Here is a 15,223-nt window from a genome sequence, read left to right on the forward strand (position 1 = left end):
TCGGGTAGTTGAATCACTAAAATTTCAAAAGTTCAAAGTTGGAGCAAATGTTTTTATGTTGACCAGGCTGACATGAGTCTTTTTATAGTTTATATGACATATCTGTTTTTGACGTTGTTAATAGTTTATATAGGACATATCTGTTTTGACGTTGTTACTGTTTTTAGAACGATTTATTGTTAATTTATTCTCATCATTTACTTATTTCCTTATTTCCTCTCCTCACTGGGGTATTTTTCCCTATTGGAACCCTTGGGCTTATAGCATCTTGCTTTTCCAACTAGGGTTGTAGCTGGGCTAGTAATAATAATAATAATAATAATAAAAATAATAATAATAATAATAATAATAATAAAAATAATAATAATAATAATAATAATAAAAATAATAATAATACACTGCCCAGTGATTAGTGATAGCAGGAAACTTTTGTCTAATCGCTCGGAGCAAACCAACCTAGTATGGGTGGCCCTGACTAGTAGAGCATTGATGATCATGGTAATACACAAATCCTTTCACTACGTCAAGGTATCCCTACTTAGAAAATTATATATATATATATATATATATATATATATATATATATATATATATATATATATATATATATATATATATATGCATAAATATATTATATATATGCATACATATTATGCATATATATATATATATATATATATATATATATACATATATATATATATATATTCATATGTCTATCATCTCCTCCTACGCCTCGGCTAAATATCGCCAGTCACCTCTATCTTGAGCTTTTAATTCAATACTTCTCCATTCATCATGTCCTTCTTCATACAGCATGGTCCTCAGCCATGTAGGCCTGGATCTTCCAACTCTTCTAGTGCCCTGTGGAGCCCAGTTAAACGTTTGGTGAACTCATCTCTCTTGGGGAGTGCGATGAGCATGCCCAAACCATCTCCATCTACCCTGATCATGATCTCATACACATATGGCACTCTAGTAACCTCTCTTATAATTTCATTTCTAATCCTGTCCTGCAATTTAACTCAAATCTACTATGCCTGTTGAAGATTATTTCATTGGCATACCACGACTCATGTCCAAACAGTAACACAGATCTCACTAAACTGATATATAGTTGATTTTTATATGTAATTTCAGGCGATTTGATTTCCAAATCATACTTAACCTAGTCATTGTCTGATTTGCTTTTTCAATCATTCACTGAACTCTATTCTAAAGATCCTGTATTAGAGATCATAGTTCCTGAATAATTAAATTATTCTACCTCATAAATCCTTTCTCCTTCCAATATTTCATTTTCCACTCCATACTCCGTGCTCATTATCTTTGTCTTTCTTCAAGTTATCTTGAGCTCAACTACCTATGATTGTTCATGCATTCTGGTAAGCAATCATTGCAAATCCTGTGGTGTTCTGCTAATAAGACAGCATCATACTCTATGACTGCCAATTTCCTATTTCCAATCCTGTCCAATCCTTCTTCACCATCTCCAATTGTTCTTGGCACCACAAAATCCATGGGGAGGATAAACAACATAGGTGACAACACATTTCCTTGGAGTACTCCGCTGTTCACTGGAAATTCATTTGATAGGACACTATCAAAGGATTCTCCCTAGTCCACAAAAGCCATCAAACTGGATTTCTATATTATATGCATTGCTGTGTCACATGTCTGAAAATGAAAATTTGGTCAGTGCAACAACTACCTTTTCTAAATCCCGCTTGTTCATCTCTCGGCTTTTCATCAATCTTTCTCTCTAGTCTCTTTAGAATAAGCATACTATATGTTCATAACAACTGACTTGAGTGTGAGGCCTCTATAATTATTGCAATCAGTCAAGTCGCCTTTCATTGCCATTTTCACCTACACTCCTAACTCCCATTCATCAGGTTTTGCCTCTTTATGCCACATTCTACAAAATCTTGTAAGTATTTTGGGAGTGACTTCATTTTCGACTTCAAACACACTGAATTCATGCATGGGCACATCAAGGTCTTTATCAGCTTCAGATATATCAGTCAAATTATACCCTTCGTATATCATATTCATGACCTTACTGACATATTACATCTAACGTTGTCTTTCTTCATCTTCTGTAGTTAAAACAGATCCATCTCTCTTTTTGATGGATATTAGATTAAAGTAAATTCATTATAAATTAATTATAAGTTGTTAATACTTGTCCAACCTTTTGATCTTTTTTTAGTTTTCAGTTTATTAATAAGCTAGCGTCGTTTTTCGTATATTTAAGCTTTTTCTTAGTTTGATGAACTCTGTAAGGGAGTCATATGACTTTGCAGCTTTGCTTTGTTTACCACCTTCTCCCCCAGTATTGGTGAACCATTGAAGTGCCTTATTAATGGTCGTTGTTTTTCTCTCCTATGAGCTGTGTTGACTCGAGTGGAAGGCTTGATCGTAAGGGTGGTGATATGTGATAAGGTTAGTTCGAGGTCCTCCTCCCAGCCTGATGCTTTGCCACTTAATTTTTTGTCACTTCTGGAGTTTTGGGATCATGACTTCTTTATTCCTTCGCTGTCTTGTGTGTGGTCACTGGTGTTTGTCACCCGCGGCATTCATCAGCCACGCCCCTTCCCTCGTTCGTCGGAAGAATTTCGAACGAGTTGGCCCGTATCTACTGAGGACAGTGCAGTTTGTGGCGTGCGAGATCCGTTAACGTCCCGGATTCTCGGAGGCTACCACCCTTAGTGTTCCCGTGGTATTTTGGATTGCCTGCTTGCATTGCAGCTTGACCCAGTTGACCTGCTCATCAGCGTCAGTGAGTTCTTGGAACTCGTGGAGACAGGAGGGGTGGCTTTCAACAGGTATGAGATATTTTTATAGCTATTTACGACGATCGTGAATTGATAAGTACCTGTAGAAGTGCACGTCCCTGTTTGCAGTACGTTCCTCTGGACCTTGTATGGCCTGATGAGACAGTCCAATGAGCCTCTTGTGGTTATTTCTTTGCATCAATTTGTAAGATTATTTTTTTTTAATTCATTGTTTATTAACTTAAGTTAAGTTTAGCATTTAAGTTAGTTTGCCTGTGTTAGGTAGGAATAATATTAGCTTTCCCATTTATTTTCTCTTTTTTCCTTCTACCTAACTTAGTTTATTAGGTTAGATTTTTCTGGCTGTAATTTGGAAGGTACCTGCCTGAAGTGTCTTATTTAAAATTTTCCTATTTCTTATCTTAGGGTTTAATTTAGTTGTAGGTGGTAGGTGATCTTTTAAAGATCTTAAGGTTGGTTTTCCCTTGATTTCTACTTTCATTTATTTTCATTTTTATCGGTACCAACCATTACCTTTTTTTGTGTGTAAATAAATATTGTAACTTTTGTTGAGGTGTTTGTTCTTTTGTTCCTAAGTTGCTGTGTTACATTTTTACCGACCACAAATTCTGAATAGAGACAAGAACCATTGAAATTACGGCCGTAAATAAGGTCGTAACAATCTGGCGACCGTGACAGGATTTGCGCTCAGGTGTACACAGCAATTGGGACTTTGGAACACTCCTCTGTTGTGGTTATTGTATTTATTTTTGGAAATACCTTTCCCTCCTACCACTATGGATAATTTGGAAGACTTTGAGTTTAGTCCTGCAAATTTCTTAGGGTCTGCCAACTGTATTAGGCATTTACCAATCCTAGGTAAGGAATATCTGGTTAGTTGTGCTAGATGGTTCGGTATTCCGTTCAAAATGACGGATACAAAGAGGAAGTTACTAATAATGGTGAAGGACAGTATTATGCATGGTTTGGCTGAGGCTGAAGTGTTAATTGGGGAAAATATTAGTGATAGAGGTAATGAATTAGGAAATGATGATAGGGTAGTTGCAGGTGATAATGGCATTAGTGGTGGTGCAGGTTTTTCATTATTTGATGATCCTCCTCAGAATGGAGTCAATTATGAAAGTCCGGCCAATTTGCTGCCAAGGGGAAATATAACCACAAACCCTTTCTTGACTGAAGAGAATTTAGGGCCAGCGTTCCTACAGATCCTGTAAATTCTGATACAAAGGAAATTCAGGAATATGACTTAATTTGTAAAAGGATAGAGTTGGTGAAATTGGAACATGCGGAGAACGAGAGGGTGAGGAGGCATGAGATAGAGATGGCCAACCTTAATTTGGAAATGGCTATGTTACAGGGGGCTCCTAACCAATTTAGTACCCCACGAGGTAGCCAGCCTGATAGGTTTAATATTGGGGCTGCATTAAAAGTGGTCCCCATTTTTTATGAAAGAAATGTTCCAGAATTCTTCAAGGCCTTTGAGAGGGTTTCTGCACGGTTGTCTTGGCCACCAGAGATGTGGACAGTGCTGATTCAGTGTAAATTGGTAGGCAAGGCAATCCGGGTATATAATGACTAGGAGGAAGGGATAGCCAGGGATTATCACAAGGTAAAGGCACTAATTTTAAAAGCCTATGATTTGGTCCCTGAGGCTTACAGGTTAAATTTTAGGAATTTTATTAAACATCCTTCCTTATCGTATGTAGAATTTGCCAGGTTCAAGGAGGAACAGTTTGACGACTGGTTGAAAAGTCGTTAAGTTGTCACTTTTTCATCCTTGAGAGAACTCATGCTTTTGGAGGAGTTTAAGAAATCTTGCTCCAAAGAACTAGGAATTTATTTGGAAGATGTAAAGGTCACTAATTTAGGTAAGGCAGCTCAAGTGGCTGACGAATTAGTCTTGACCCATAGAACAGGTTCAGGCAATTTCGCCAGCAAGGATATAGGTAATAATGTAGTAGAGTCAGCAAATTTTCATAAAGGAATAAGAGGTGAAAATAATAAGCCTAAGAATTCTGTGATTCAGAATAATTTCCCTGCTAGTAAGAATGGAAAATTAACGAGTAAACCTGGTGCTCGTGTATTTTCCAATGGAGGTAGTTCTGGAATGAGAAATAATAATATGAAGACTTGTTTCTGGGGTAATAAACCCGGTCATTTCCAAGCTTAGTGTCAAGTCAGAACAAATTATCTTCAAAGAAATAATCCTGTGGCTTTGATGCCAAGTGCATCTCCTGACGTAAAATTACCCATAATTTGTAGTGGTAGTGGTGGTAATTGTACGCCCGGAGATGGAAATAATAATCCACAGGAATGACTAAAATAGGATAAGTACATATGGCCTGGTAAAGTAATATATAATTAAGTCATTATTAATGTTAAGTTTTTGAGAGATACAAGGTCTGCTCAGTCGTTAGTGCTGGAAAGCAGTTTGAAAGGTTTGGTGAAGCATTCAGGGAACTTTATTGTTCTAGGAGGTTTCCCGAATACAATAGTTTCGGCTCCTTTAGCAGAGGTAATGTTGTCATTCCCTGGGTATTATGGAAAGATCGAGTTGGCCGTTGTCGAGAGTCTTCCTATAACTGGCATTGATGGCATATTAGGAAATGATATGATTAGTAGTGATGGCCGGGAATTATTTCCAATATTGTCAATCAATAAGTGTCCAGTGGCAGTTACAACTAGAGCAGGTCTTGCTACAGACTTATTAAATAATGATGAAGAGTTAAATTTGAGTAGTTTAGAGGTAGACGTAGATGTAGGAAGACCCGGGTCAATAGTAAGTAGTGTAGTAAGTAGTGATAATGTAACTCCCGATTGGGATCGAGAAGCTTTTATTGAAGCCCAGAAAAGAGAGTTTAATTTTAATTTGGGTGATACTTCTGACTTGACAAAGCCTCGATTCTGGGTAAAAAGGGGCATATTATATAGGGAGAGTCGTCCCCTGGTTGCTAATGATCCCCAAATGTTCCGAATTGAGCAAATGGTGGTGCCTTCTCAATTTCAGAGACAAATATTAAAATTCATCTCATGATGATTCGTTCTCTGGTCATTCTGGTGTCTGGAAGACGTTCCGTAGATTGGCTAAATGTTTTTGGTGGCCAGGAATGAAATTGTCAGTAAAACAATATGTGAAAGAATGTCCAGTGTGCCAAGTGGTAGGTAAACCTAATCAAACAATTGTAAAAGCACCTTTATATCCCATACCAGCTATTGGCGAGCCATTTAATGACCCAGTAGTTGATTTATTAGGCCCTCTACCTAAAACTAAAACAGGTTTTATCTATTTACTGACTGTGATGGATAGGGCATCACAATTTCCCGAAGCCATTCCCATGAAGAAAATCACATCTAAGGCTGTATTTGACCAGTTGGTAATTTTCTTTTCGAGGTATGGAATCCCTCGTAAGATACAAACTGATTGTGGAACTAATTTTACTAGTAAGGAATTTCTAAGTAAGTGCAGATCTGGCCATTCTGCACACTACTAGTGTTCCTTACCAGTTAGGGAGTGGTGGAAAGATTCCATGAAACTCTTAAATCAATTTTATGGAGAATTTTATGAGTATGGAGAGGAATGGGATAAGGGTCTTCCTTTTGCTCTCTTTGCTCTTAGAAGTCATCCAAATTCATCCACTGGCGTGGCTCCTTTTGAATTAGTCTTTGGAAATAAAATACGGGGCCCTTTAGAAATTTTATATGAAGTTTTGGAATCTGATCAAATAAAGGAGACGAACGTGGGTGAATTTGTTGATAACCTTAGAGGAAAACTTTCTAGCGCCTGGAAGTTTGCTAGAGAAAATTTAGCTAGCTCTCAGGCTACTATAAAGATTAATTATGACAAGAAAACTCGAGAACGGTCGTTTGAGCCCTGGGAATTAGTTTTGGTGTTGGGTACTGGTTCGGATAACTTCCTTGAACCAAGGTATAAGGGGCCTTGGAAGGTGTTGAAGAAGTTATCCAATCATAATTATGAAATAGAAGCTCCCGGGACCAAACGAAAGTGTCAAATTTTTCACATTAACAGACTGAAACCTTATGTTTCTAGTAGATCTGATCCTTTGGAAACCAGGTATGAATCGTTTTCTTTGGTGGCAGTGGTGCTTCCTAATGTGTATGAGGAAATAATTAATCAAGTACCTTCAGATGCTCTATCCAAGAATGTGCAATATTTAGATGGGTTAGATGAGCACCTGAAGCATCTTGATCTAAATCAAAGAAGGGAAATGGAAGGTTTAATTCATTCTTTTTCAGATTTGGTTAGAGACTCTCCCGGATTGACTAGCTTAATTGAACATGATGTGGTAGTAGGAGAAGCTTCACCAATTAAATAAAGCCCTTATAGACTAAATCCCACTAAAATGGATATAGTCAATAAGGAAATAGAATAGATGTTGAAGCATGATTTAATACAACCTTCTGTTAGTCCTTGGAGCTCCCCTATAGTATTGGTGAAGAAATCCGATGGACATTATCGGATGTCTGTGGACTATCGTAAAGTTAATACGCATACTAAAAATTATTTCTTTTCTTCTTCCTAGAATTGACGACTGCATAGACCGCATTGGTTCAGCAAAGTATATTACAAAATTGGATTTGCTCAAGGGCTACTGGTAAGTTCCTTTGTCGGATCCAGCAAGAGAAATTTCAGCATTTGTCACCCTAATCGGCTTGTATGAATGCAAGGTCATGCTTTTTGGGATGAGGAATGCCGCTTGTACTTTTCAAAGATTAATGAACCGTGTGGTTTGTGGATTAGAAGGTACTGAGATTTACATAGATAATCTTGTTATCCACAGTAATGATTGGAAAACTCATTTACTCAGGTTACGTAATGTTTTTGAAACTCTTCGTGCTGCGGGTATAGTCATTAACCTCGCTAAATGCGAATTTGGTAAGGCTAAAGTTGTGTATCTGGGTCATTAGGTTAGTCTGGGTCATATAGCCCCGAAACAGGCTATTTTCGAGGCTGTAACTAATCTAAAGAGACTGTGCAATGTCCGAGAAGTTCGAAAGGTGCTAGGTACGATGGGCTACTATACAAGGTTCGTTAGGAACTTTTCCGACATTGCTCGTCCCTTGAATGATCTTCTGCAAAAAAAATAAGAAATTTATTTGGATTAGCGAGTGTGAAGAAGCATTCATTGAAATTAAGACTATTCTTATGTCTAAACCTATTTTGATTTCTTCGAATTTTCAAGCTCCCTTTATAATTACTGTTGACGCTATTGATGTAGACATTGGAGGCGTTCTCTTTCAAAAGGGTGAGGACAAGGAGGTGTACCCAATATCCTACTACAGCAAAAAGTTGTTAATGGCAGAGCATAAGTATTCAACTATTGAGAAAGAGGCTCTCGCCCTGATCCATACCATATCTCATTTAAAACCATACTTAACTAATCTTTCCTTTCCAGTGGAGGTATGGACGGATCATAATCCGTTAGTGTTTATTGAACGGATGAAAGGGTCTAACCAAAGGATTTTACGTTGGGCCTTGCAACTGCAAGTGCTCAACTTGGTAATTAAACATATTAAAGTATCTGATGATAAGATCCCGGACACCTTGTCTAGGATGTAAAGTGTTTATTTTTGTTGGTCTTTATCTGCCTCTTTCGCCCTGCTCGTTTCTCTTTGTGTTCATTTAGAGTGAAAGCAAGTGCTAACTTTATGGTTTGTTCTGACGTTGTTCGGTTGTTTCGTTTATTTATATGATATTATTTTTTGCCAGTGTTGTTTTTAGTTTAAGTATTAGCTGTAAGAAATATTCAGTTCTATATTAGTTATAGTTTCTTATCAGCTGATAAGTAGCTCTTTTTGCCATTTGTTATGACTTGAATTTTTAGCAAGAACTTTTGGAATTTCAGAACTTTATAATAATCTGTGATTTAGTACATTTTGTTCTTGGCTTTAGAATTACGTTCGATTTTTTTTCCAGGCTTTGTATTTAATTAGACTGTTTATATATTGGTATGTTTAATTGAGGTATATTTAATGCTGACCTTTTTATTTCAGGATGTGTAATGCACAATTGTGTGTGCTTTATTAGATAATCCTATGCATGTTTACATTAAGGTTATCTTTACTTTTGAGATTGATGCTATTTTGAGATTTAATTGATTCTTTAAGTTGTATAAAAATTATTTTACTCTATTTGATTAAAAGAAAATTTTGTAGGGGGAGAAAGGTATTAGATTAAAGTAAATTCATTATAGTTTAATTGTAAGTTGTTAATACTTATCCAACCTTTTGATCTTGTTTTAGTTTTAAGTTTAATAATAAGCTAGCATCGATTTTCGTATATTTAAGCTTTTTCTTAGTTTGATGAACTCTGTAAGAGAGTCATATTACTTCGCAGTTTTGCTTTGTTTACCACCTTCTCCCCTGGTATTTGTGAACCATTGAAGTGCCTTATTAACAGTCGTTATTTTTCTCTCCTATGAGCTGTGTTGACTCGAGTGGAAGGCTTGATCGTAAGGGTGGTGATACGTGATAGGGTTAGTTCGAGTTCCTCCTTACAGTCTAACGCCTTGCCACTTAATTTCTGGTCACTTCTGGAGTTTTGAGATCACGGCTTCTGTATTCCTTCGCTGCCTTATGTATGGTCACTGGTGTTTGTCACCCGCGACATTCATCAGCCACGCCCCTTCTCTCGTTCGTCGAAAGAATTTTGAATGAGTTGGCCCGTATCTACTGAGAATGGTGCAGTTTGTGGCGTGCGAGATCCGTTGACGTCCCGGATTCTCGGAGGCTACCACCCTTAGTGTTCCCGTGGTATTTTGGATTGCCTGCAGGCATTGCAGCTTGACCCAGTTGACCTGCTCATCAGCGTCAGTGAGTTCTTGGAACTCGTGGAGACAAGTAGGGCGGCTTTCTACAGGTATGAGATATTTTTATAGCTATTCACGACGATTGTTGATCGATGAGTACCTGTAGATTTGCACGTCCCTGTTTGCAGTATGGTCCTCTTGTGGTTATTCCTTTGCATCAATTTGTAAGATTATTTTTTTTAATTCACTGTTTATTAATTTAAGATAAGTTTAGCATTCAAGATAGTTTGCCTGTGTTGGGTAGGAATAATATTAAGTTTCCCATTTATTTTCTCTTTCTTCCTTCTACCTAACTTAGTTTATTATGTTAGATGTTTCTGGCCAGTAATTTGGAAGGTACCTGCCTGAAGTGTCACATTCAAAATTTTCCTATCTCTTATCTTAGGGTTTAATTTAGTTGCAGGTGATCTTTTAAAGATCTTTTGGTTGGTTTTCCCTTGATTTGTACTTTCATTTATTTTGGTTATCATCGTTACCAACCATTACCTTTTTTTTGTGTATGTAAATAAATATAGTAACTTTTGTTGATGTGTTTGTTCTTTTGTTCCTAAGTTGCTGTGATACATTTTTACCGACCGCAAATTCTGAGTATAGACAAGAACCCTTGAAATTACGGCTGTAAATAAGGTCGTAACAATTGATATATGCTTCTTTCTCTTTACCCCAGTAGAAATTTCCTCAATAATTCTATGAGCAATTCTTACACCATAGCCAATCCCTGAATGCAAAGCTTGGTCAGCCTCACCTGCTTTTATGTCTAAATATTCTCTCCAGTCATTCCTGGCTTTTTTATTAACCTCACCTTCAATACTGGAATACTTGGTATACTCTTCCTGGTAATTCTCATTACTTCCTCGAAAACTTTCAACAATCAATTTCTGTCTTTGTCTCCTTATTATAATATCCCAAGTATCGTTTGATATCCCTGGCTTTCTCCTTTTAACGGGATGTCCCAAAACTTCACAACCAACCAACTGATATATGTTCCTAATATCACACCATTCTTCATTGTCTCCTCCTCGTGTCTTAAAGTCTCTAAAGGTGCGTCCACACTAGCGACAAAATATGTCGACAACACTGTATACAACATTTATAGGCAACAAGTTGTTAGACTGTTGACGAAACATTGATGTCGAGATGTTGGTAGAGATTTATTGGTGATGTGTTGGCAACCCTGGTGTGGACGAGTCGATGTGGTTGGAGATACACAGACAGACACACAACACCGACAGCGAGCGCGTTCAATGAAAATTGCCAGCGAAGTTTATTGAAAGTTAGTGAAAAAGGCTTGTTATCCATGACTATCGGCCCAAAATAATATTTACATATATATTTATTTTTAGTGCAATGTACCGTTACGATACCTTAAACTGCACGGCAATGTACATGCGTACATGTTTTATTATCACATTATAATTCAGTGTTAGTATGGCACAATATTGTATGAGGTCTTCTTACCTTGATGTAATCGCTATGAGCTGTTATCAATGCATCGCAGACTTCTGGCACAATCCGGGTTATTGCTTGCTTGGACATCTTGAAACAGTAGCCGAGACTGCTGTAGGAATCTTCAGTTACCAAAAAGCGCAGCGTTACACCAAGGCGATCTGATGCAGATATAAGCTGCCTGAAGTTTGTCTTTTTTACTTATAATAGTGCCAATCATGTGCAACAAATATTCAAAATCGGATTTGGATATCCGAAAAAATTCTCGAATACTTCTTTCTCGTGCATTGTAGGTGGCAAGAGAGAGACGTCATCTTCTATAACGGTGTGCACGAGATTTGAAGACTCTTCACTTTTCCTTTTATGCAATAGGGCGGGTCTCGTCCAGACTCTACGACGGTGCCTCCTCCGCTGTAAACACATAAGCACAACAGCAGCAGCAGCAGCCGCCAGTGCGTCCTGGCACGCCGACATACTTTTCAAGTCTCTAGAATGAGGTGTAGACAGCTTCACCAAGTTGACGCGTGTTGTCAATATGTTGCCAGACATTGTAGCAGACAAAGTTTCATACATTGTTGTCGGTATGAGTACCGATGTTGACTGTAAGGTTTCCAACTTTGTTGTTGATATGTCGGTAGACACGATGTTGCCAGTGTGGACGGACCTTAAGACTGCAAATCGATTCCTGCATTTCTCTGTGCTCTTCTTCTAGAAGCTTAGTTGTATCAAACCTATGTATTCTATCTATTTTTCCGTTGGGTACATTCAGTTTTAATTTTAGCGTGGCAATGAGGAGCTGGTGATCACTGAAAACTTAAAACAGCTAAGGAAATATGATGATTCCTGTAGGAAATAAATTGATGCCAGTAAGGCTATCATATTCAATGAAAACTAATATATATATATATATATATATATATATATATATATATATATATATATATACATATATATATATACATATATATATATATATATATATATATATATAGATAGATAGATAGATAGATAGATAGATAGATAGATAGATATAGTTTTCCTTAAATGTGTTTCAGTCAAAATTCACTACCTTATCTCTCTCTCTCTCTCTCTCTCTCTCTCTCTCTCTCTCTCTCTCTCTCTCTCTCTCTCTCTCTGTTGAATTCCTCCTAATGTATATTTTTCTCCCAACTGTTGGTGGCAAGTTTATTTCTTCTGTTCATCTCCTTTTGTCGGTCTTTTTATTTTGTAATTTCTAAGAGAAATGTTGCAGAAAAGAGCAGAGAAAATTTGCAAAAACAAAGATGATGAAATGTCAGTGTAAATACTGACGAGATGACTTAAGAGGTTTCTTCTCCACCTTAAAGGATGTTCAGAATAGCATTTAGCGCACAAAGGCTGGTGTAAACACCCATTAGTCTGCAATGACAATAAAAAAAGGAGAAATTACAGAATATACATAACAGGCCACCTCAAGATATTTTGCTGTTGAACAATGTTATGTTCTTCATCAAGTTGTGTGACGGGAAAGTAAATAAAAAAAGTATGAAAAAATAAGAGAAAATACGAATGAAAGAAAATCAATTATGTCGTAAAAGCTTTTGGTAAATATAATTCCCATCAAATCGTTATTCGCTAAAAGATTAAAATGGAGAGAGTATGTTATTTGACAAGTGTCACGCCATTAGAGCAGTTTAATAATTCCAGTTCTTTTGCATAAAAAAGATAAAACTTGAGCGACCTCACAAACATAAAATTACAAACTGACATTAATTTGTTTACTGGAATTATTTCATCAAAATATAAATTAAACTATGCTTCCTTGTACGAGGGTTATAAAATCCGGTAAACTAATTTTTTTTTTTTATTTACCATCAAATTTTGATTTCATACATAAAGTGAACCGTCGGGAGGAAATTATTTCCTTTTCATTCTATTTCACAATTATTATCTAGGGGAAAACAAGAGACTTTTACAGATATGAAAGGTTTTAACATTAGTTTCCTGCACCAACAAGGGTTGGCTCTAAAGGAAAGAATAACAATGATCACTGTCAGATTCATACTTTAACTGGAGTGGATTTTTCAACAACATTAACTTCTTCATTTATATACGCATAATGTGCATTGGTATTAAGCGCATTAAAAGCACCGTGTCATGCCATTCTCCAGTATTTAGAAGACACTACTGGTTTTAAAGGCCGCTCATAAATGACAGTGACAGGGCCTTAGCTGGTAAGACTATATATATATATATATATATATATATATATATATATATATATATATATATATATATATATATATATATATATATATATATATATATATATATATATATATATATATATATATATATATATATTAGGGTCAAAAGGGTATTTATGAGAGTCGCCTGAGACTTACAAAATATAACTTAATAGTTCACAGCTGGACACATAGTAACAAAAGAGGCATTTCCGCCCGTAGTACGAGTAGCCCGCCCATTCAGACTCTGGAGATTGAAAAAATCTCGGCGAACAAAGGTTTTCAAGTCTTGTTACGATTAAGCCTTGAGAAAAAAACCGGCTGGATCCCCAGCATGACTTGTGGTGTGCTCTTACAATGAATATAAAGTAAAGATTTCAGAACTCCCTGCATAAAATGAAACAGTTTCAAGGTAGCCAATGAGAAAACTTGGAGATTTTGTTATTTGTTGTAATTTTTTGCTTTAATATGGTGGCTCCCAAAGTATATTATTTGGTTTTTATAATAGCTACTTTTTTTTTTTTTTTTGTAATTCATTACATCACTTTTGTGAATCGGTTAAATTTATCAGCAAAGTATCAAAATGTTGCTCACCGCAGAAGAAAACCTTACTTGTTTTCATTCCCGTTTAAAATGTATTGAAATTCATTGTGCTCACAAATATAAACTGAAATATAATAACGAAAGCTCATAAAGAAGTTGCAAGTAGGGCTAGAAAAAAAAAAAACCGTAATTTTAATCGGAAATTCTCCGTAAAAACATTCAGTAAAATACAGGCGACCGCAATTTTACCTTATTTTATTATTATCTTTTAGGGGTTTGTGGCCGTAATATCACTCTTTTGCGGCAATATATCAGTTTTTAAAACGGTAAAACTCCTGGAATAAATGTTGCCAGACATTTACCGTTTTTTTAATGCAAATTTTTAACAGTGATAACTGTAACATAAAATGGGTCGGAACCAAAAATGGTTGGGAAACACTGCCCTAGAGACTTAATCTCCTTCTCTACCGAAGTTAGGACCAAGGAGGGCCAGGCAATGGCTGTTTATGACTCATCAGGTAGACATAAGCTCTCCCAAACACTCCCTGCTTAGCTCACAAGGATGGTAAAGTTGCAGACACTGCGAGAAACTATTGAGCTAGAGCGGGACTCAAACTCAAGTCCGGGGATCGCTAGGCAGGGACGTTTCTAATAGGCTACCACAACCTAGATATTAAGGTCTCTCCTCTCCAATACCTCTCTCATAATCCTACTCGCCCTTTTCTAAGCAATATCCCTTGAGAAAATAGTGTTAAAAGACGAGGGCAATTTTACCATTTTTAGCGATGAAAGAAGTGTCCTACAAGCTTTAAAAGTTTTTAATACCAATAATCCTTTAGTTTTAAAGATTTTAGACTGACTTTTGATCATTGGCATAAAAGGTATAATAGTTCCATTTTGCTGAGTTCCGGCACACGTAGGTGTATCTGGAAATGAAAAGGCGGATTCGCTGGCTAAGAGTGCAGCGGCCGAGTTGCTACCAAGAAGGTATCCCATTCCCAGTAAGGATTTTTTTACCTACATTTAAGAATTTTAATTATAATAATTGGCAACAGCATTGGGATAGTTTACTTAAAAATAAGAGGAGAGAAATAAGTAATGTTATATCCCCTTGGAGGCATAACGGGATGCCCCGAAAGTGGGAGACTACTCTTTATCGTCTCCGCATTGGTCACACTTGGATGACACATGAGTTTTTGCTGGCTGGCCAACATCAACCATAATGCGACAACTGTTTTGTACCCTTGACATTGAGGCATTTGTTAACCGAATTCCCCACATATAGTAGTGAGAGAAATAGATATCTGTTTGAGTCGAGGTGAGGATGGCAGGATCATCCTTGCCAAGATTCTTGGACATTATTTGTCCTACTATGCAATGGTAT

Source organism: Palaemon carinicauda, chromosome 12, assembly GCF_036898095.1.
Source record: "Palaemon carinicauda isolate YSFRI2023 chromosome 12, ASM3689809v2, whole genome shotgun sequence".
NCBI classification, from domain to species: domain Eukaryota; kingdom Metazoa; phylum Arthropoda; class Malacostraca; order Decapoda; family Palaemonidae; genus Palaemon; species Palaemon carinicauda.